The sequence below is a fragment of the Anguilla anguilla genome, chromosome 17, assembly GCF_013347855.1.
Source record: "Anguilla anguilla isolate fAngAng1 chromosome 17, fAngAng1.pri, whole genome shotgun sequence".
Taxonomy (NCBI): Eukaryota; Metazoa; Chordata; class Actinopteri; order Anguilliformes; family Anguillidae; genus Anguilla; species Anguilla anguilla.
The window spans coordinates 20,904,448-20,929,165 of record NC_049217.1 but is presented as its reverse complement, the minus strand read 5'-3'; the positions used below and the strand labels follow the sequence as shown (position 1 = coordinate 20,929,165).

The 24,718-nt window shown below is 38.6% G+C and overlaps 1 protein-coding gene across 1 annotated transcript in view; it reads left to right on the top strand.

The window, feature by feature from the left end:
- LOC118216977 (voltage-dependent T-type calcium channel subunit alpha-1I-like) overlaps positions 1 to 10,092 on the top strand; it is a 217,843-nt gene extending 207,751 nt beyond the window's left edge. Inside the window, exon 38 of the transcript XR_004763109.1 lies at positions 9,800 to 10,092. The gene's annotated coding sequence lies outside the window, so the exon portion shown is untranslated. The remainder of the gene's footprint in view (positions 1 to 9,799) is intronic.
- The last annotated feature ends 14,626 nt before the right edge of the window (positions 10,093 to 24,718 follow it).

Below are 24,718 nucleotides of genomic sequence, written 5' to 3'. Positions count from 1 at the left end.
AACAGTTTTACAAGAAGAGCTCAACGGGGCTCTCAGTGTCTCAGTGTTCACAAGTACAGCCCCATTTCCAATAGTCTCGGGGGCTGGGATATGGAAACATTTAAGTTCCTCTTCATTAAATCCAGCTTGTTGGCACTGGCATGCCAATATTTATTTTTATTTATTTATTGGAGGGGGGGCGGGGGGGTTAATGCTGGGGGGTGTGCAGTAGGCTTTGGGATTTTAGTGACAGACAGCAGGGCGTAGAACATTGTCAGTCACGTGTTCTCAGATGAGAACTTCGAAAAGGTTGTGGTCATGTCAAGGTGGGTGGAGTCTATTCCTCCCATTGGTCGGCTTGCCAGTTCAAGATCCAAAAATCCAGTCACAAAGTCAACTATCCTCTCTTCTTTTTTTCTTTTCTTCTGTGTGTCCATGAGACTTTTAAACAAATAAAAAAAAATGTTTCTATACAAAAGGGTCTATGAATATACATATATATTTAATATATATAAACCTGTACACATAGCATATTTTTTCTTTGTACAATATCGTCAAAACTAATTGATTGCTTTATTTTACTGATTATGTTTTGTTCAACCAAACTGAAATTGTGCAATAATGAAAAATAACGAAAAAATTAAACCTGTAATTTAACTGTAAATATTGAGCCTGCAGGCAATAAAGAAATAGTGACTTCCAAATAGATGATTTCAAATTAGAAATAAATAATTGAGTTTCCTTTTTCCCCTTCCCACACTCCTGTGTACATTCACCATGGTACCTGGTATAGATTTCATTGTAAAATGTATTGTATGAAATAAAATTTAAAGAAATCGAAGACTATTTATGACAAAAAAATAAACGGTTGTCACATGTCCTTCTTGCTATGGCTTTCATGCAACTGACTTCACCTGAATACTTTTTTTGTATTGTGCTTGGTCCTAAAGCGAGTCTGGATTTGCACTGAAACCCAGCGGCCGTTCCTTTACACGTACAGTTCAAAGACCACAGAATTATGCTTATTCCATGTTTCTAGGGTGGGGAAACCGCCAACTGTTCCTTCTCACCCCTGAGGCTCAGGAAAGGAAATTAGTGTCTTGGTATTGATTCATCCCCAGAGGACTGGATGGAGATCCATGAAAAATCAATCTCTCCTTTTCTAATTGCTGTGTTTTTCCTCGTTGTGTTTGGGTGTCAGTCTGGAGATTCGGCTCCAGCTCGTGCGCTTTGACCCGGGCCGCGGTCCTTGAATGGCTGCAATTCCATCCTTTATGCTTTTCATTTCCTATACATGACAGCATTCTTCATCCGTAGCTGTTTAATAGCCTATTTCTTGTATCTTTTATATGTGTGAGTGAGTTTGTATGTGTGTGTGTGTGTGCATGCATGTGTTTGTGTGTGTGTATGTATGTGTGTGTGTTTGTGTCACTGTCTCAGCCATCATTCTAGAATACCCCATTAATTCCTAATTGGGTTCAGATCTTGTGACTGGAAAGGCCGTGGCGTATGGATAACATTGTTGCCATGCCAATCGGACCTTTGGGCGACCCCACGTGTGCTGTGGTCAGATCCTTTGCCATCCTGGAGGACACTCCTCCTGGAAGGACAGATATGCTGCAACATGGGATGAAGGTAATCACTCAGAATCATTCATTAGCACTTAGCGCTGACCTGGTCATGGTGAAGGACGATTCATCTGGCCACATCACCTTCCTCCACCACCCTGTAGCCCAGTGCCTGTGCTCTGTGTGCCACTGTACTCTAAAATGTGCATTGGCAGGTGTACTGAGTAGTTTGTGCACTGCAACCTTGCTATGATATCCTGTTTATAAAGTTCTCAATGGTTCTTGATGAAACTGCCTGCTAATGCCCTGGATTGAAATTTGCAGTTGCTTGTCTGATTTTTGTTGATCCAGTTGCTAGTCTGTTTAGCCTTGTACCTTGAATTAAACGCACAGACATCAGAAGCCTGGAATACAGGCTTCCAAGCAGAGTTGCACTTTGTTGAAAAGGTCTGTGTCTTAGAGTTCCTTGCCAACACTACCTTAGATACAGTTTCACATTAAAGATCAATGATCTTTGTCACTGAAGCTCCTGCCAAATGTGCCCCAGCAATCATTTTAAATGTCACTGAGGTCTCATCTCTTTGCCACGCTAGGCATAATTATTTGCAAGCAGGGCCTATCCTGTATTTTCGTATATAACTTTAAGCATGCTGGGATGTTAATTATTTAATTAACCCAGGAACCACAATTGTGTGGAGGTCTAATCTAATTACAATGTTTTGTGCCCCTCATTTACCAAAGTTTTCAAACGGTTTTGGCCACTACCTGTAGATGTATACACATGTATGTGTAAATGATACACATATGTGTGTTTGAAACACCAAATTCTATTTTTTGTATGACAAGATAGGAGTCCATGACATGGACTTGCTTTTGGTTGAATTATATTCATGCGTTCATGAGCTTAACAAACAAGAGGGATCCAATAAGTACATGGCACTCACAGCAAAATGCCTCCTGCTCAGAACAATCATGAAAAGAGATAAAACCTTCGATCTGCTGAGGTTCATTAAAGTCTTTATTTCCCCCACTTCACTGTGCCATCTGGTAATAAGCTCTACATCATGATTTTCCCTCTGATCTGAAACAGCAACACTGCCGTATTTTTCCACTCCGTTGGGTGATGCATTCAGTAGTCCAACCGAACAAAATCCCCCTTTACATCATCACAGAGCGGTATTTTTTAAAATGGGCTGTCAAAATTTTTTGCAAGCGTTCAGATATTTTTTTTTATTATATATTTCCTCACATGGTCAAGGTCAGTCGCCCACTCAAAGGTACATGAATTTATACACAGTGCAATAGCATATTTAATGTTGAACATCTTTATGGTGTAGTTTATCCAAGTTGGCAGGCTAATGCAGAAAGCAATCTTCAGCTCTCGTTTTTTTCCCCCCAAAATACCTTAGTGGTGCTGTAGTGTCATGTATCCCCTGCATTTTAACCAGGGCTCACTTGCGCAGGTTACCGGGCATGACTGTGTACGGAGACAATGACAGCCATGCCCGTTGTCGTTAATCAGCACGTTTGTCCCAGAGAACGTCCAACACGTTTCCCGAAGCAGCTTTTGAAAAAAATAAAAAAAAACGCACCGTTGACCGAAGGAGCCTGTCCAAATGCACGCGTGAATAAATAGCTCCAACCGCCGCGCACCCCTCGCCGTCTCCAGAGCTCGCCACGCTCCCGTCGCAGTTTTTCAATCATTTTCGACTGACCCCACCACCTCCGCTCGTCTGGGTAATTCCGCAACAGCTGCCCGTGATGGATAGACAAGGGAGGAGCTCAGACATGCCTGTTCATCATTCACTTGGATAAATGGGCTCATAGTCCCGCAATCGCTCTTCCAGTCCCTGCGAAGCGCACACGGTGTACGGAATAAGTGGCGCGTTGCGGAGGCCGCCGCTGGCAGAGGCGCTGCCGTTGGATCTCGCGCGCTTCATCCGCGCGAGGAACCGGGCGCAGTGCGGACGAGAGCAAATCGCCTGAGTGTGCACATCACGCCTGTGCGCTAGAGGATACATTCCACCCCGAAGCGCATCCTGAATCAGCTACCACCCAGTGCAAAAAACAAAGGCGAGGGTCTGGACTCATTGTGGGAAAGCCGGTCCTGGGTCAGTTTTTGAGGGTAGGAATCATTGTTTTATAACTATATAGTATTTTATAGTTGTCTGTGCATTTCCTGATTCTGATGGTAAGAACCGCGAAGGCAAGTAAAGAAGGTGAAACAGAAAGAAGGTCGGAGCACACGTGAGTCAGAGCTGAGGCGGGATCCGAATGAGCTGTGAAGCGTACAGCTGACTGAGCGCTCGCTACAAGCCTGTCAGCGGAGAACCGGCTCATGCAGCCTGCATCCCCTTTGCAATTAGCCACATGCCACTCTCACAGATCTCTTCCTCACATCAAGTGTGCAGCCAGCTCTCCTCTCCTCTCATGAATGGAAAACCTGACCTGCAATAGTGTTTCCAATAAGAGTGCTTCCAATAATGTCCAACCCCCCCCCCCAATTTGGTATCAGCTTTTGCTGTTCAGTAAATGTGAAACTGTGACTTTTAGCTAGCACAACTAACATCAAGTTTCTCCAAAAGGTGGGAACCAATGGTCGGGTTTCTTTCTATTGTGTATATACAGGGTATATACAACTTTTTTCTGTTAAAGTGCCCATTGACTATCTTTAAAGAAACGCATGACACACATGCACACTTTTTCATGGTGGTGATAAAAACCACAGAATTGAACAGACCAGGCCTTAGCCTCAGGAACTGCGTAGATTGGCAGTGCTTGGCAATGCCCTGGGTGCTGCAGTGCTTTCCGTGTGTGTTTCTGGTTAAGCGGATCAGAGGTGACACTCTCGTGCTCACGCTTGTGTCCGCTCATTCCTGATGGCTGCAGGTTTGAGTCCGCCGGGGAGTGCAGCTGTCGGGGGTATTTCGCTGCGGTGGTTCCAGGGTAACCCGTGTCTCTAAACGAGTACCAGAAGTAATCACTGCATTAATGAATCAATGAAAAATGCAGTGCAGAGCTCTTTTAGAATTTTGAAATGATAATCTCAATATTAAAAAAGAAATGTAAGTACCTGGATAAATATGTTGTTGAAAAACAGAATAAAAAAAGCACTAGAGTTATGTGACATATATTTGGGTAATTGTCAACCATTAAATGAGAATGCATAATGACAGAGTGAATAATCCTGAACAACAATTATAAAATAATCAAGCAAAATATAATCCACTGTATTTAATCATAAGGGACATGAGCTGAGACAAAGGAACAAATGTCTACTTTGTATAGTAATATATTCTTTATTAGAGCACCAACCAATTAAAACGAATGTGTCTGTAGCAGAAGTCATTATGAATGCTCCAGTTCATGCACATTAATTTGGATTTGGATTTGGCTGTGAATGGAATTTACAATCTGTAATTCTTGTTTAAATGTGTTTTATAATGCTGGCTTACTATGCACTTTGCCTTGTAGAAGATTGCTCTCCACCAGCTTTTTCCCAAATAACTTTGCATTCAGCAAGGCTGGGCTCAATTAATTTTCAAATTCAATTTAAGCGTATTTTTGTATAGCAGTTTTCACAGAGATCCTATTACAAAAATGCTTTGCAGAAAAATTTAAAGAAAATTTAAACAAGACAGAGCCTGAGCCCTCCCCCACCCCCACAAAAATAAAAAAATTGCTTCCCTGTTGGAAGAAAAAACACTGAAATGGTTCTTGAAACAGTGTGCAAGTTCAATTAATCAATTAAAAAATACCCATAATGTACCCTGAGCATTTTCCATGAATTAATTTTATTTATTTATTTCCTGACAGTCAGTCCAGTCTCCTGAGCAGAAGACTTGTGAACACTGTGCAATTATTTCACAGATCAGAACTTCTCTTAGTACTGCTAATTTCATTTATTCTTTTTATTGCTGCCCCCTACAATCAATGGCACATTTTATGTATCCGCACATTTCATTTCATGCACATTCCACCATTGTGATCCTTTACAAATAAGCACATAAAATAAAATTATTTTGGGCAGTATAATTTCCTAGGCAATAGGGAAATACATTATGGTAACAGCAATGTCAGTGGTTATAAAAATCAGTGTTAACTGTGCGCTCTCATGGGAATCGGCAGATTTCCCCCACCCCCATTCTAACTTCTGCCCCCCACCCTCTCTCTCTCTCTGTCACACACACACACACACTCTGCATTTAAATAAAAAAAGCAATTTGACGGCAGCTGTCTTCCCCTCCTGTAATTCTCTTGATGTGGTCGGCTGCACAGTGTGCATCACATTCCAGGCAGTGTTGGGGAAACACAGGCTGCTCTCTGACCTCCTCTGTTAAGCCATCTGGGTTAAATCCAGCCCTGGCACAAACAGTGGGCTGCTGGGTGGCTAATCCTGTTAAAGCACTGTTCTAACGCACGGATGGGCCCCAGGGTACTGAATCAACTGTGGCTGCCAGCCCCGCGGGGAAATGCGCCATTGGCACTGACCTCAAAGGGGTTCCGTCGGCCATGATGATTTCTTCTCATCACTCTCCAGAGACCCCCACTGGCTGACCGGGCCCCTCCTGCACGCCTGTCCAGCTGCATGTGAAGGGTCTTCCTCTGAATGATGTCTGTGCGAGCCAGACCTGTAGACTGTGGTGTGATAAGAAGCAGCTCATGACGGTGATACATTGTTTCAAAGCAGAGGGCAACCAATCCAACAGCGAAGGTTGCGGAAATGGGTGCTGTTGATGAGTATGATTGTACATTCAAGAAAAGGGGAGAAGAAGCCATTTCAAAAGCCAATAATGTAAGAAGTAACCAAAGTTCAGCTGAATATGCGTGTGTATAATAATGCTGTATGGTGCAGCCATTTACAAACTATGTCGGAAATTCAAACAAAAAAGTGTCACGTTGATGCTCTTTCCCTCAAGCAGCTCAGATGCTGCTTTGGGTTCGGGTCAGTGCCCCGGACAACCTGCCCGCTGTCATGACAACGGTGCCCTCAGTGCTGCTGCACATGCTCCACAAGGCTCTATTTTATGGTTCACGTGATCTTATGTAACACTCACTTCGAAAAGACATAAGTATAAAGTAACCCTCGCTTATAAAAGACGTGAGTTGAAAAATCATGTTTGCTAGGCCTGACGGGTTGGGATGCTGCAATCATCAAAGACATCATTCAATCAGCAGTTTTTTGACACCTGGAAACATGGGGAGGTTGATTTCCTTTGCAAGTAACCACTTCAATTAAGCAGGGGACCGCAGTGGCAGCAGCGACCCTCCGGGGGCGCTATTACCCCCACCCTCAAGCTTAGCGCGAAATCAGGTGCTCGCCGCGTACCCAACTGAAGTACTGCCATTACGCTTCCATGCCCAGGATGAGCACTTTTTTCCCTCCCCCCAACACCTCCTCAAAATGACATCACTTGGCCGCAGTGGCGACGCCCTGCGCGATTAACGCGTAAGTCACCACACCGCCGTCGCCTGAACGAGGCCCCGCGCGGCTCGCCATTCCCGCCTCAGACTGCACTCTTCGGCAGCGGCTGTGACAGCTCATCATTCGCTCCACTTCCCTGCTTATCGTTAGCGCTCAGCACCACCCTGTGAAGAGGGCTGAGACAAGAGACCTTTATTAACGCCTGGTGCCGCATGCCGCCAGCAGTGTTCGGGAAACTACGCTGAAAGCGTAGTTGTACAGACTGCCAATTACTTCGCAGTGAAAGTAGTAACTGTTAACTGTTGCAAAGCTACCCAAAAGAGAAATGTAGCTTGTGATGTGAATCTACAATTACGCAAAAAACGTAATCAAAAAAATCGTTATCATGTTCCCCAGACGTGATGCACATGCGTGCAATGCCTTTTTTTTTTTTTTTTTTTTTGCACATGGGTTAAACACGAGCAATGTGTAGCAATTGACAGTTGACCATTGGAAACTATGGTGGAGCAGAGTGTTTCTCACCATTCAGGATTAGATGGAAAAGAGAGAGAGGAGGCAGTATTTAGTCTAACGGGTTTGGGAAAAAATATTTTCTGGCCTTACGATCTGGTTTCCAGCCAATCGCGACTGGCAGCTTCGCAGGAGCGATGCACGATTGGCTCCAACATCACCCAGGGAGGCTTATCAGTTCACCAAAATGTCAGTGTCTCATCATTCCCCAATAACTCCCGTTGGTCTATTGGGGGTCCACGAGTCAACCTGTCAAGCTGCTCATGCACTCATCTTCCTCCGTCTCACGTCTATGCGAGCCCCACTTGCAATCGGTGGTGTGATCGAAAAGCAGCAGCAATTTTCACCTGCTTCGAAGACACACTTGCCTGTCCACACGCTTGCCTGTGCTCTCCAGAATAAGGCATTGTTTTTTTTTTCCATAATCAAGAGGCTTTGCCTGAGTTTCCCCATTAAGCCTCTAGCCCGTATGTAGCACATTTACCTGAAGGTGGAAACCCTATGTGGTGAGATTGTAGTCGGAGGAGAGCCGTGTCCATCTGTTTTAATGAACCAGAACAGATCTTAGTCACCGTTCTCTTAGCATCAGACAGAGACAAACGACTCTGAATGTGGGTCCCTGCAAGGGCAAGCCAGGAGGCCAGAGAAATGTCAACTCATTTACAAGCGCAACAGCAGCTCGGATTAATAACAGCAAGACAGGGGAATATCATCGTTTTAAAGGTTAAACTGCGACAGCAATTATGATGATGTGGCATTCACTTCTTACCGAACCCAATTTACAAAGAATTCCAACATACTATCTACATTCATGGAACTCTGAAGTGGAAAAACCTTTTTTCTGCTTTGGAAAGATTTCAGCTGAAGCTTTATTTTATTTTATTTTATTTTATTTTATTTTATTTTTAACTTTAACTGCAAATGTGTGATACACGAGTGTTTAAATTGTAAGTCCTGATGCTGCTGGAGAACAAAAGCTCTTAGTCGTTGCCCAAACATGTTGAGATATCAGTGTGTTGTGCCAAGAGGATTAAGCTGCTGTGGAATTACTCCAGGTCCTCTCTGAGCTAGCTGTTTTAGTTTTAAAAAGCAGGGCAAACCAGTCTCAGTATCAGAAAATATGAACTATAGTTTTTCTGTAGTGTGTGTGTGTGTGTGTGTTTCACTATTAATTTTGTTTAAAAAAAACTAGGATGAAAAATGTTCATCAACAACATTTTTTCTATGATAGAAATTAGACCATAATTAAATAAAAGCTCACCGTTGATGGCCACATTTGAATTATACTAGCATTATCATTATCATCAACGAATAAGAGATGACTAAAATGTGACTGAAATGAAATGCTATTTAGTCAAAAGATCATGGCTAAAACTAAATCTGTTGTTGTCAAAATAAACACTGATATGTTTGTATTTCTCTGAGAGGGAGAGAAGAGGGGGAGGAGAGAGAGGAGAGAAATGGAGAATAGGGGAGGATGGAAAGCTGGGATCAGTGGTGAATTATTCAGATTTAGTAAATATTGATTAAAATGCTCCATCTCTTTGTTATGGTAAGACATTCTTCACCCCAAAATGTCTCCTGGGCTTCACTCCATTTCTGCTTTGCTGCCTGTCTGAGTCAATTATCTTCCCCCCGTGACCTCACTATGTGTGTGTGTGTGTGTGTGTGTGTGTGTGTGTGTGTGTGTGTGTGTGTGCGTGTGCGTGTGCGTGTGCGTGTAGTACTACCATTGCTACTGCTGTTTGCTTCCAGTGGCTTTTTCAAATTCCCTTGAAGATAAAATAGAGGGAAAAAAAGGGTTGAAAGAAAAAGTGGAGAGAGAGGGAAGGATAGAGGTTGGTGGGATGGAGGGAGTAGAGGGAAATTAAGAGTGTCAGGGTCGGGGGGAGTGAAACTAAAAGTTAAAGACAGACCCTATCAAACAGTCCTCCAGTCCCAGAGCTGAAGAGAATGGATGGAAGGCTGTGTTCTCTCAGGAGAAAGTGGCTTAAGGCTTGCCATGGAAACGGGCATGTCAAGCCACAGCGGCATCATGGGAAAGTTATGTGTCTCCATTTCGCAGGCCACAGGGCCTTCAACCAGGGTCTTCCCTCCCACGTCCCCGCGCGTGTGTGTGTGTGTGTGTGAGTGTGTGTGTGCATGCATTTGTGTGTGGAGAAGTTAAATCCACATGCGTGTTTTCTCAGGGAAGCAATGTCCACGGTGACCGCTGCTATGACAGTTATCACACCCGTAGTGAGTGTGGCTTAAAGGATACAGACAGAGCCATCAATCTGATTAATTAAAAGTGACTCTGTGTCGTTTTAATGGGAAGGAATAACCGGAGAAATCAATGCTGATGGCCCAGATCCATTCCCATGGCAGAAGGTCGATGCAAAGTCGATGCATGCAGCCGTTGAAAAGCAGTCTTTCCCCTGCCTCGAATGGCCCGGAACAGGCGGGTGAGTGATGACACCGCCACTCTGAGGTCACCGTTCACCTCATATTTCCCTCTGACAAACGAGGGATGGAATCCGCTTCCAACAGTCAGCAAAAATCTTAAAATAATTCCGATCTCTAAAACAGTTTAACATGGATTCTTTGAAAAGTTATCACCATTCCATTTTTGTCTAGGCCTTAAATGTAGGTCTGTATTCAGTTTCTATAACTTTGAGCAACAAATTTTACTTATGCTAATTTTTTTTTTCTTAAACAACTTTTAAAATTTAAATTCAGTGACCTCTGAGAACATGATGTAATGCCTTGTAACAGCCGCATAAATGGATGACTTACAATGAAGGACAGAGAACGAAGTGGTTTTACAGAGTCTGGATGTAGGCAAATTTGGCTTTCTCAGCATTATCTCAATGTCATTCCAGCCTGCAGATTAAACAGGTGTCTCTGCTTTGAAATTCTGCTTAAAAAAGGTCACGTAGGTGATGGGTAAAAAGGAGCTGCATTGCGTTCAACACTGCTTCAGTATGAAATATTAACTGGGTGATCAAAGGGGAAATCATATAAAAATGTGACTAAATGTGGAGCTGTGTAATTCACGGCTTTCCACAATCAATGCTCTTTGATTGATGTGTGATTGCCCAGGATATCACAGCACTTCACCCAACATTTATGTAAATCTATTAGCCAAATCAAAGCCATGTGGTGATGAAAATTATAACTTTAAAAAAAAAAATTTTTTAATATTCCTTACAGCATCCCATAATGGCCAAGAATCATGTAAATCGAGATTTATACTGGCCGTGCATGCAATCTGTGTGCTCACTGTGCTCATGTACGCTCAGTGGCAGGGAAGCTTGCAGAACACATCTCCCACCGGGTACATTCAAGGAACTTGAGGAGACGCTGGTAACATCAACTGAGCTGCGGCAGGAGATCGTGCGAAGGGGGCGAGCCATTAAGCCAGGGGAAAGTGGAACTCGCGTCCTGGAGAGCTGCAGCGTCTGCAGGCGTTTCTGGTTAACTTTCAATCAGCAGCTATTCGCAGGCCTTGAGAATACGGTGTGTGTGAATTTTTTGTGTGCCAATCAACAGCATGAATGATTCATTCATCACTGGTGCTGTAGCACGCCGTATACCATCAGACACTACTTGCCTGACTGACACCTGCACATTAAGCCAAAGGGGGAAACAAAAACCAGGAACCCAAGTGTGAAAAAGGGTTATCCTGGAACATAATATGGAATTGTCCCTGGGGTGCTGTCCCTGTACTGCTGGACAAAGTATTTCACCTAATTGCTTCAATAGAAATATGATATGGAAAGCAATGTAAGCTGAGTAAGTTTCTTTGGATAAGCGTGTCTGCTAAATGCTAAGAAATAATAATAATAATAATAATAATAATAATAATAATAATAATAATAATAATAGTGTGCTTGCATTCATGTCGAAAATGACAGAATTCTTCCATTTAAAATGTGTTTTTAACATTGAAATGAATGTAGAATAATATTTGTAGAGTGGACATGAAGAATAAAATTTAATACAATAAGTTCTGAGACATTTATGGTGAAAAACCACTATACCAGAAAATCAGAAAAATACAAAAGACTATAGTCTTATGTCCAGTGACAAAATGCTGACATTTAAAATATGTGTTTTTAACATTAAAATGGATGCATAATGATATTTGTTGAGTGGAAATGAAGATAAAATTGAATACAATAAGTAATGAGACATTTATGGTGAAAAAATACCTTACCAGAAAATCACTAAAATACAAAAGACTATAGTCTTATGTCTAAAGTGACAAAATGCCAAAAATGTAAATATGTGTTTTTAACATTGAAATGAATGTAGAATAATATTTGTAGAGTGGACATGAAGAATAAAATTTAATACAATAAGTTCTGAGACATTTATGGTGGAAAAAACTACTTTACCAGAAAATCACAAAAATACAAAAGACTATAGTCTTATGTCCAGTGACAAAATGCTGACATTTAAAATATGTGTTTTTAACATTAAAATGGATGCATAATGATATTTGTTGAGTGGAAATGAAGATAAAATTGAATACAATAAGTAATGAGACATTTATGGTGAAAAAATACCTTACCAGAAAATCACTAAAATACAAAAGACTATAGTCTTATGTCTAAAGTGACAAAATGCCAAAAATGTAAATATGTGTTTTTAACATTGAAATGAATGTAGAATAATATTTGTAGAGTGGACATGAAGAATAAAATTTAATACAATAAGTTCTGAGACATTTATGGTGGAAAAAACTACTTTACCAGAAAATCACTAAAATACAAAAGACTATAGTCTTATGTCTAAAGTGACAAAATGCCAAAAATGTAAATATGTGTTTTTAACATTGAAATGGATGCAGAAAATTATTTCTGAGATATGTATGGTGAAAAACCACTATATCAGAAAATCAGAAAAATACAAAAGACTATAGTCTTATGTCCAGTGACAAAATGCTGACATTTAAAATATGTGTTTTTAACATTAAAATGGATGCATAATGATATTTGTTGAGTGGAAATGAAGATAAAATTGAATACAATAAGTAATGAGACATTTATGGTGAAAAAATACCTTACCAGAAAATCACTAAAATACAAAAGACTATAGTCTTATGTCTAAAGTGACAAAATGCCAAAAATGTAAATATGTGTTTTTAACATTGAAATGGATGCATAATGATATTTGTTGAGTGGAAATGAAGATAAAATTGAATACAATAAGTAATGAGACATTTATGGTGAAAAAATACCTTACCAGAAAATCACTAAAATACAAAAGACTATAGTCTTATGTCTAAAGTGACAAAATGCCAAAAATGTAAATATGTGTTTTTAACATTGAAATGAATGTAGAATAATATTTGTAGAGTGGACATGAAGAATAAAATTTAATACAATAAGTTCTGAGACATTTATGGTGGAAAAAACTACTTTACCAGAAAATCACTAAAATACAAAAGACTATAGTCTTATGTCCAGTGACAAAATGCTGACATTTAAAATATGTGTTTTTAACATTAAAATGGATGCATAATGATATTTGTTGAGTGGAAATGAAGATAAAATTGAATACAATAAGTAATGAGACATTTATGGTGAAAAAACTACTTTACCAGAAAATCACTAAAATACAAAAGACTATAGTCTTATGTCTAAAGTGACAAAATGCCAAAAATGTAAATATGTGTTTTTAACATTGAAATGGATGCATAATGATATTTGTTGAGTGGAAATGAAGATAAAATTGAATACAATAAGTAATGAGACATTTATGGTGAAAAAATACCTTACCAGAAAATCACTAAAATACAAAAGACTATAGTCTTATGTCTAAAGTGACAAAATGCCAAAAATGTAAATATGTGTTTTTAACATTGAAATGAATGTAGAATAATATTTGTAGAGTGGACATGAAGAATAAAATTTAATACAATAAGTTCTGAGACATTTATGGTGGAAAAAACTACTTTACCAGAAAATCAGAAAAATACAAAAGACTATAGTCTTATGTCCAGTGACAAAATGCTGACATTTAAAATATGTGTTTTTAACATTAAAATGGATGCATAATGATATTTGTTGAGTGGAAATGAAGATAAAATTGAATACAATAAGTAATGAGACATTTATGGTGAAAAAACTACTTTACCAGAAAATCACTAAAATACAAAAGACTATAGTCTTATGTCTAAAGTGACAAAATGCCAAAAATGTAAATATGTGTTTTTAACATTGAAATGGATGCAGAAAATTATTTCTGAGATATGTATGGTGAAGAACCACTTTACCAGAAAATCACAAAAATACAAAAGACTATAGTCTTATGTCCAGTGACAAAATGCTGACATTTAAAATATGTGTTTTTAACATTGAAATGAATGCATAATGATATTTGTTGAGTGGAAATGAAGATAAAATTGAATACAATAAGTAATGAGACATTTATGGTGAAAAAATACCTTACCAGAAAATCACTAAAATACAAAAGACTATAGTCTTATGTCTAAAGTGACAAAATGCCAAAAATGTAAATATGTGTTTTTAACATTGAAATGAATGTAGAATAATATTTGTAGAGTGGACATGAAGAATAAAATTTAATACAATAAGTTCTGAGACATTTATGGTGGAAAAAACTACTTTACCAGAAAATCACTAAAATACAAAAGACTATAGTCTTATGTCTAAAGTGACAAAATGCCAAAAATGTAAATATGTGTTTTTAACATTAAAATGGATGCATAATGATATTTGTTGAGTGGAAATGAAGATAAAATTGAATACAATAAGTAATGAGACATTTATGGTGAAAAAACTACTTTACCAGAAAATCACTAAAATACAAAAGACTATAGTCTTATGTCTAAAGTGACAAAATGCCAAAAATGTAAATATGTGTTTTTAACATTGAAATGGATGCATAATGATATTTGTTGAGTGGAAATGAAGATAAAATTGAATACAATAAGTAATGAGACATTTATGGTGAAAAAATACCTTACCAGAAAATCACTAAAATACAAAAGACTATAGTCTTATGTCTAAAGTGACAAAATGCCAAAAATGTAAATATGTGTTTTTAACATTGAAATGAATGTAGAATAATATTTGTAGAGTGGACATGAAGAATAAAATTTAATACAATAAGTTCTGAGACATTTATGGTGGAAAAAACTACTTTACCAGAAAATCACTAAAATACAAAAGACTATAGTCTTATGTCTAAAGTGACAAAATGCCAAAAATGTAAATATGTGTTTTTAACATTAAAATGGATGCATAATGATATTTGTTGAGTGGAAATGAAGATAAAATTGAATACAATAAGTAATGAGACATTTATGGTGAAAAAACTACTTTACCAGAAAATCACTAAAATACAAAAGACTATAGTCTTATGTCTAAAGTGACAAAATGCCAAAAATGTAAATATGTGTTTTTAACATTGAAATGGATGCATAATGATATTTGTTGAGTGGAAATGAAGATAAAATTGAATACAATAAGTAATGAGACATTTATGGTGAAAAAATACCTTACCAGAAAATCACTAAAATACAAAAGACTATAGTCTTATGTCTAAAGTGACAAAATGCCAAAAATGTAAATATGTGTTTTTAACATTGAAATGAATGTAGAATAATATTTGTAGAGTGGACATGAAGAATAAAATTTAATACAATAAGTTCTGAGACATTTATGGTGGAAAAAACTACTTTACCAGAAAATCACAAAAATACAAAAGACTATAGTCTTATGTCCAGTGACAAAATGCTGACATTTAAAATATGTGTTTTTAACATTAAAATGGATGCATAATGATATTTGTTGAGTGGAAATGAAGATAAAATTGAATACAATAAGTAATGAGACATTTATGGTGAAAAAATACCTTACCAGAAAATCACTAAAATACAAAAGACTATAGTCTTATGTCTAAAGTGACAAAATGCCAAAAATGTAAATATGTGTTTTTAACATTGAAATGAATGTAGAATAATATTTGTAGAGTGGACATGAAGAATAAAATTTAATACAATAAGTTCTGAGACATTTATGGTGGAAAAAACTACTTTACCAGAAAATCACTAAAATACAAAAGACTATAGTCTTATGTCTAAAGTGACAAAATGCCAAAAATGTAAATATGTGTTTTTAACATTGAAATGGATGCAGAAAATTATTTCTGAGATATGTATGGTGAAAAACCACTATATCAGAAAATCAGAAAAATACAAAAGACTATAGTCTTATGTCCAGTGACAAAATGCTGACATTTAAAATATGTGTTTTTAACATTAAAATGGATGCATAATGATATTTGTTGAGTGGAAATGAAGATAAAATTGAATACAATAAGTAATGAGACATTTATGGTGAAAAAACTACTTTACCAGAAAATCACTAAAATACAAAAGACTATAGTCTTATGTCTAAAGTGACAAAATGCCAAAAATGTAAATATGTGTTTTTAACATTGAAATGGATGCATAATGATATTTGTTGAGTGGAAATGAAGATAAAATTGAATACAATAAGTAATGAGACATTTATGGTGAAAAAATACCTTACCAGAAAATCACTAAAATACAAAAGACTATAGTCTTATGTCTAAAGTGACAAAATGCCAAAAATGTAAATATGTGTTTTTAACATTGAAATGGATGCAGAAAATTATTTCTGAGATATGTATGGTGAAGAACCACTTTACCAGAAAATCACAAAAATACAAAAGACTATAGTCTTATGTCCAGTGACAAAATGCTGACATTTAAAATATGTGTTTTTAACATTGAAATGAATGCATAATGATATTTGTTGAGTGGAAATGAAGATAAAATTGAATACAATAAGTAATGAGACATTTATGGTGAAAAAATACCTTACCAGAAAATCACTAAAATACAAAAGACTATAGTCTTATGTCTAAAGTGACAAAATGCCAAAAATGTAAATATGTGTTTTTAACATTGAAATGAATGTAGAATAATATTTGTAGAGTGGACATGAAGAATAAAATTTAATACAATAAGTTCTGAGACATTTATGGTGGAAAAAACTACTTTACCAGAAAATCACTAAAATACAAAAGACTATAGTCTTATGTCTAAAGTGACAAAATGCCAAAAATGTAAATATGTGTTTTTAACATTAAAATGGATGCATAATGATATTTGTTGAGTGGAAATGAAGATAAAATTGAATACAATAAGTAATGAGACATTTATGGTGAAAAAACTACTTTACCAGAAAATCACTAAAATACAAAAGACTATAGTCTTATGTCTAAAGTGACAAAATGCCAAAAATGTAAATATGTGTTTTTAACATTGAAATGAATGTAGAATAATATTTGTAGAGTGGACATGAAGAATAAAATTTAATACAATAAGTTCTGAGACATTTATGGTGGAAAAAACTACTTTACCAGAAAATCACAAAAATACAAAAGACTATAGTCTTATGTCCAGTGACAAAATGCTGACATTTAAAATATGTGTTTTTAACATTAAAATGGATGCATAATGATATTTGTTGAGTGGAAATGAAGATAAAATTGAATACAATAAGTAATGAGACATTTATGGTGAAAAAATACCTTACCAGAAAATCACTAAAATACAAAAGACTATAGTCTTATGTCTAAAGTGACAAAATGCCAAAAATGTAAATATGTGTTTTTAACATTGAAATGGATGCATAATGATATTTGTTGAGTGGAAATGAAGATAAAATTGAATACAATAAGTAATGAGACATTTATGGTGAAAAAATACCTTACCAGAAAATCACTAAAATACAAAAGACTATAGTCTTATGTCTAAAGTGACAAAATGCCAAAAATGTAAATATGTGTTTTTAACATTGAAATGAATGTAGAATAATATTTGTAGAGTGGACATGAAGAATAAAATTTAATACAATAAGTTCTGAGACATTTATGGTGGAAAAAACTACTTTACCAGAAAATCACTAAAATACAAAAGACTATAGTCTTATGTCTAAAGTGACAAAATGCCAAAAATGTAAATATGTGTTTTTAACATTAAAATGGATGCATAATGATATTTGTTGAGTGGAAATGAAGATAAAATTGAATACAATAAGTAATGAGACATTTATGGTGAAAAAATACCTTACCAGAAAATCACTAAAATACAAAAGACTATAGTCTTATGTCTAAAGTGACAAAATGCCAAAAATGTAAATATGTGTTTTTAGCACTGAAAGGAACACAAAAAGAGGTATGTTGAGTCAATATGAAGAAATAAATTGAATTTAATGAGTTTAGAGATACGTATTGTATAACTTCTATTTTGTTGAGCAGAGAATATTCTCGCCTTAGAATAACCAGGCACGACAAGATATCCATAAAAGAAATAGGATTTATTCCTGCAGAAAGAGTCCAGCAATTACACACAACAAGATAATCAAGACTGAACTGAAGAAAACAGGGGCAGTCCTTGCTTTTATAAGCAAACATAATTTAAGCATAACATACATAATTCTATGTCCGATTGGTACACAGTAAATACATAATCATAAAGTAAGATTTAATAAAGTAAATGATTGGCTGTGTCTAATCATATTGCTTGAATACTGAATAAGCACACAGTGACTTCTTAGTCTTAAACTAAGCTTTAAATCAGAAATAATTATTCTTTATCTATCAGTTTCTTTCAGGATCCTGGGCAGCATGGCATCATAGCCAGTTCCTCCCTGGCAGGATGGCAGGGGGAGGATAAAGAGGAAGGCCACTCTCACCAGTTTGGACTTCAAGAACTGTTTAAGAGACAGAGAGAAAGAAACACACACACAGGCACACTTAAATGCAATATTTATATCTTCTTGTTGTCCTTGGAAGGTTCAGTACCTTCAGATGGAGGGGTCCTGCTGCAAGGCCTAGGAATTTAGTGTTGTACAGACTTCTAGTTATGCTAGAGAAAACTCTCCTCCCTCTAAAAAAATGCAAAAATTTGATGTGTTTAAATATGTTTAAAGCACTGAAATGGACACATAATGATGTATGTTTAGTAAATATGAGGAAATTGATTGAACACAGTCAGTTTTGAGACATTTATGGTCAAAAAACAATTTTACCAGAAAACAGCAAAATACAAAAGACTATAGTCTTTTCTCCAAATAGTGAAAACAATATAAAAACTCAAAATATTTTTAGCACTGAAATGCATACAGAAAGAGGTATGTTGAGTCAATACGAACAAATAAATTGAATACAATGAATTTTGAAACATGGATTATGAAAATTCTATTTCACCTGAAAATCAAGAAAATTACGGCAATAATAAAACACGTCAAAACCCATAGGTAGAACGAAGGCAAATGCTTATTGCATTTTATGTTATACAAGTGCTTTCCTTTTCTGTCCTTATTTATGTGTGGTGTCCATGTTAGTTTAATGCATTGCAGCATCCTGCTTCCACCACCACACAGTTGCAGATCCAAGCCGAATCTCAGCACCCAGGCTGCCAGTGCTGGTTTCCTTTTGTACATGCACGATTGCTCTGCAAATCAGGAAGTGCAATTATGAATGGGTTATTATTTATTCATATGTGGTATCAACAAATATAACAATCATATTTTAGTAACATTGAATTTATAGTAGTATTCCCATATTTTTTTTTACATTCAAATGTGTATTTTCATGTCTGGCTAAATGCATTGGTGAATGCATTATTTACTGCTATCTTCTGGTGGGTAGAGTTAGGTGGATTTACGTATTTCCATGAAGAATAGGAGAACAGTCAGGTATATGGCCCAAGTGGACCACAGAGAACAGGGAAAAGAAGACCTGTCTATATTTATATAAGTGTCCTGTCTATATTTGAGCCTGTCTGTAAATGGCTGCATATTCTGAACGTTTGTTATTCATTCTGTTTGGAGGAGTACTGCAAATAAACATAATTGCACTAATGTGTTATTGTGGAGGTCTCATTACTTTTTAGTTTTTCCACCACTTGAATGCACTTAGTCACGCAGTATACAATCTGCTTCACTGGTAAGCATGAAGCTCTTCTTTCAAAAAGTGAGTTTGTGTTTTGCTACTCAGATGGATTTAATTATTTTATTCACCATTATTCAATAATGTATTTGAACACTTTCTTGATTAAAAATCGGCTTCACTGGAAAAACTTTGAAAACAATAAAACAAAAATATCTTGCATACAAAAAGTGAAACAAATTGTTTTGTAATTCTGTTTTTTCCCATTCAAATTGATGAGAAATTACCTTGATTCAATTATTAGAGTCTTTTACTCTAAACCTCTATGTTTGCACTTATGTAAGTCACTCCTGATAAGAACGTCTAATTGTAAATGTACTCTGAAGCTGAAATAACTTCTTTTTTTAACTTCAGAAAGTGACTCTATCCCATTAAACAAGTATAACTTTTGCCCAGTTTATCCTAGAGGCAAAATTAGAACACAAGAACACAATTAGTTTTAGGACTCATAATGTCCGCCATATTGGATTTTTCACCATTTAAATTGGTCTGTAAAACATTTAAAATGGTACTGCTTCTGCAAGAACTGACCGTGATTTGCACAAACTGTGGCGTGCTGTATCTATGGACATACCACAATACAAATATCATTTTTGTTTTCAGCAACGCATGACCACCTGTGGCCATGGCTTTTTACACAAATGTTTGTAACTTTAACATGGTTTGATGAGATATCAAGCAACCCGAAGACATATTTATTCATATACGACCAGATCTCACGGCTGTGACATGGCCTTTCTCAGCATGGTGGTGCAAGAGAGCACCAAACATTGAGGAAAAAAAACTACTGAAGTTTAACCTTCAGTCAAAGATGTCACAGACTTAATGTGTTGGTGCACGGTACATCACACCAAGTTCCTTATACAGAAAATTACTATGCCAAAATTTGGCAAGGTAGTACTAATTTATTTATTTGTTTATTTATTTATTTATCTATTTATTTATTTTAATCGGCTTGGCAGTGAGGCTAGGTTACATCACCGCAAACAAATACACGACCACACGAGCACCACCATGTGTTCTAATTACATTTGCATGGGAAAACGTGTTTTTAAACCAGGCGTGTTGGGGCAGCATTTTTCGAACCAACCTTCTGGAGTGCCCCGTTGTTGCACACGTGCACTTCCTTTTCTCGGGTGCCACGTGAATTCACGAGACTACTTCAAAGTAAAAGCAGCCTGAGGCTTCAGGTGTGAAAGCTCCGCTGCAGGGGTCTCTCACCATTCCAGAATGACGGCTGAGATTTGTCTAACAATTGGCATACGAATTCAATTACTCTCATTGACCGTCTCTCTCGTCTGTTGTTTTAATTCCCTATATCCTCCCTTCCTCTGTAAGTCCGTACACCCAACATAATAAAGCTGCCTGTCTTCCTGTTGCCTGGAACTTTCATGTCTCCAACACAGAGACAAAACATCCTCCACGGACGGCCACAGTTTATCTTACACCTCCGGCTATTCAGCATTCACACACAAGTGCCCCCTCTTCCCCCTATCCTCACCCGTTAATTTCAGCTGGAGACCATGTAGGTGTGAAAGGCTGTGGAGGGAGAAAAAAAAATGCAGGCAGTGAGATTTATCACAAGGCATTTGATACAATGCAAATGTACATAGAGCACCGCGTGGAGATCAGTCATGGAAGACACATGCAAAAGCATCTAATAATTATGCCTAATATCACTGTAGAGATGACAATAATTATTTATTTATTTATTTATTTATTTATTTACTTACTATATAATTACTATAGTAGGCTACTATGAATGTAATTAATTAATATAATGAATACAATTAATATAGCCAGTTACTATAGTACTATACAATTACTACTGTAGGTAATCAGAGCACTGACTTAGTCAGGAAAATGGTGAGCATTGTTGGGCTGAATGGCCTGTTCTCGTCATCATGTCATGCTACTAAACCATTCTCTGAGGTTCGGCGCTTGTTATTAATCTGATTAACGGGAGTAACAAGCTAGTTTTTCAGTTCAGGAGAACTTCTCCCTTCGGTCTAAATGGACTCTCTCACAGTGGCTCGATACAACACACGCAGTGGTCGCTTCAACACTATGCAGTGAAACAATTTACTCGTATCTTGATGCTGGTCAGGCTTTCGCAGTGAGAACACTGTGTGTCTGGCAGGGCAGTCCTCTGGTACTGGAGTCTGGAGTGTTCTGTAGCTCTGGATCCATCACCGTCACCGTGCACGAGCTCTTTTTCAAGCAAAGACGCTGCTGGTAAAACCGGTAGCAGATATTCAAGCATCACAAACAACCACAGCCACAGCCACAGCCACAGACCAATACGTTTGGAAATGAAGCGTCATAGTAACTGTAAAGCGAGGGAGACGTCTTTAGCAGACAATAAAACATTGTGGCCTGGCCACTCAGTTCTGAGACCAAAACAATGTACAATTTCTATTCTGTAAAATACAAATGTGGCATTGCAGTATATTGCAGAAGTGAGATAAGCTCTGTAAAACACAATACAAAACACCTTATTAAACAGAAAGGGAATTAACGGTGCTTGAAACAGATTCTGCATGGAGGACTGCTGACTCAAAAGCAAAAACAGCTCACTTAGTCTTATTCTATATGTAGCTTCACAAGGCCTTTATGAGCTATACATTGCACCTTCAGAAGCACGGCACTAGCACTTATAAGCACTTATGAGCAAAAACTGGTTTGCTTTTCCACTCTGTCTGTTATCATGAAGCTTTGCAGTTGTTCATGAGTGAAAGTAATAATACATTGCTCATAGAGGTGTTGTATTTATGAAATATATGATACAATTTAAAGTAAATTCAGAACCACCAATGCCACCATTGCCCAGGAATATTCCTGCAGTTTTACTACAACCAGCAAGCATGGAACAGCAAACATGCAAAAGCAAACATGACCTCAGCCACAGAGAGCTTTGTTTCCTGTTTTAACTACAGAAAGTGGAAAAAAGGGGAAGTCCAGGGGCCAACTAATCATCTAAAACGCTTCACAGATGCAGCCAAGCTGACAAATGCAAAATGTGCTCTTGCATTGCATGCTTCCGTAGCTGCAGCTACACAGACCATGAGCTGGAGAGACGGAACAAAAACAGCAGGTGGTCTGGAGGTCTTACGCCCGCAAAGCTGCAGCTGGCTGGGCCTTAGCCCGGCTGCTCGAGGCCAGGAGCCAGCGAGCGTTGGGTTCCGGCTCATTCCTTCTCTTGCCTCTCACCGCTGCTGCAGTCTCAGGTATTGAGCCGCGTCAAACGCCAGTGGGTCAGAACGGACCAGAGCCAGGACGCACGGAAAGCACAGCAGCATGACTAATTGGCCTCGGTGAAGATGCCCCGTCGATCCACTTTTTTGCTGTTCCGCCAGAGCTCGCCATTCCTTTCTGCCACAAAAGGCAGTCTTTCACTGCACTGGTAATTGGGGGGGGGGGGGGGGACAGTGCCGTTGCCCATAAACCACAGGTATCAATTTATGCTACCCGCATGAAAAGTGCATAGCTTTTTTATTGTAATGTAGGGCCTGTTTGTGCACGGCTGGGGTTTGACATGTTAGAAGAATGTGTTTTTGTGCAAAAAGTTGAATTGCATTATAAATAGGGAGCATGGAACAAGAACAGAATGCAGTTGAGAGGCGGCCACTAAATTTGTTTCAGTCCCCTTATTGTACCTCTGCCATCTAGTGGAAGAAACAGGTACTGACATCATCAGGGGGGAGTCCCCCATTCACAAAGGGAGCAGGTGAGCGAATAAGAGGAAATTACCTGGCCATTGAGATTCGAAGGAAGACAGGACAGATCGATGTAACTTTGTCACATCTGACAAGTAGAAGGAGTCAGAGCAGCACTTCCTGTGGGTGAAATGGGAAAAACACCGGGAGGGAAGAACACCGCGCCTCCTCTGATGTGTAGAAAATCTGGTCTGAAGGCTCCTCGGAGGCAGAGTCTGCCATTCCTCTCGGGAGAGAATGTGAGAAGCGAGAATGTGACGCTTTCTGTAGCAGGGTTTCAACTCGCAGGACAATGCGCAAAACGAAGGAAATGATGACCTCACATAGCGAGCTCCGAGCAGGCACGCTTATCCATAGCGACTTACAGGACCAGGAAACATCAGCGATCAGGAATGCAGAAGTGCAATATCACCAACAGGACACAAAAGGTCTATCTATCATCAATACGTGTAACCTTAGCTGAACGATCCAACCATTACACAGCCATACTTATAACATTACTACCACAAAAAGATCTTAAAGAAAGAGGACAACTGCAGAGGTACAGAGGGAACCATGGTACAGTCTGAAGAGGTGGAAAGATCATTTATGGCCTACAGATAATTGCATATACAGTACAGTACAGTGTCTGTCTTGTAGTTGTAAAAGTTTCGTTACAATAAACATTCTATTATAGTTCAATTTGTTACTGCTTATCTGTTTTGGTTTGTCATATCAGCATATGACTTGACAGTGCAGCAAAGTGTACTTATTGATATTTTTCTATAAATCCCCCCCCCCCCCCCCTTCCCTGCTCCCCCCCTCCCCCCACCAGGAATGGGTTCATCACGGCCAGAACGAAACCGACAGCCCACGCGTTTCCTCGGCAGACCCCTCTCCCCTTACTGCACATCCACGGGCAGGCGGAGAAACCACGCCGCCCGAGGAGCTCTTGGACAGCATCAGCGGTTCCTGGCGCCAGACAGACGGAGAGGTCCGGACTGCCGACGCAGCAGCGAGAGCGGGAAGCGGAGCCGCGGCGCGCGGACGCGGAGGCTGCGCCGCGACAGCCTTCCCGCCGGGATGCCATCTGGTCCCCGGGGCGTAGGGCGGAGCTCTGCGGAGGTTCCTCTGCGCCCAGCAGAGCTGCAAATCCGAAAATCCCGTGGCGTTGCAGCAGCGTCCAACGCTAACCGAGGCTAGCGCTCGCCGCGGAGCTCTCAATTAATTAGCCGATTCCTCACAGAGCATTATGTTACATTTCCAATTAATTGAATTTTAATTAATTTTCCTTGAATTGGCTGAATTGAAATGCCCCTCAGACCGCCAGCTCGGGCACCGTTACTCGTATGCCCACAGGTTTCAGTGGAGTACAGCACCACCCACAGTGATGTGTGATCAGCGGGTGTGCGAGTACCTGCGGCCCGGGTGTGCGGTAGCTGTGTGCGGTAGCTGCTCGGCTGCGTGCTGTGGGTCTGGGCCGGACGGTGGGTGACGGGTGACACATGCCGGTCGGCGTGAGCGTCGGCGGCTGATGGAGAGGG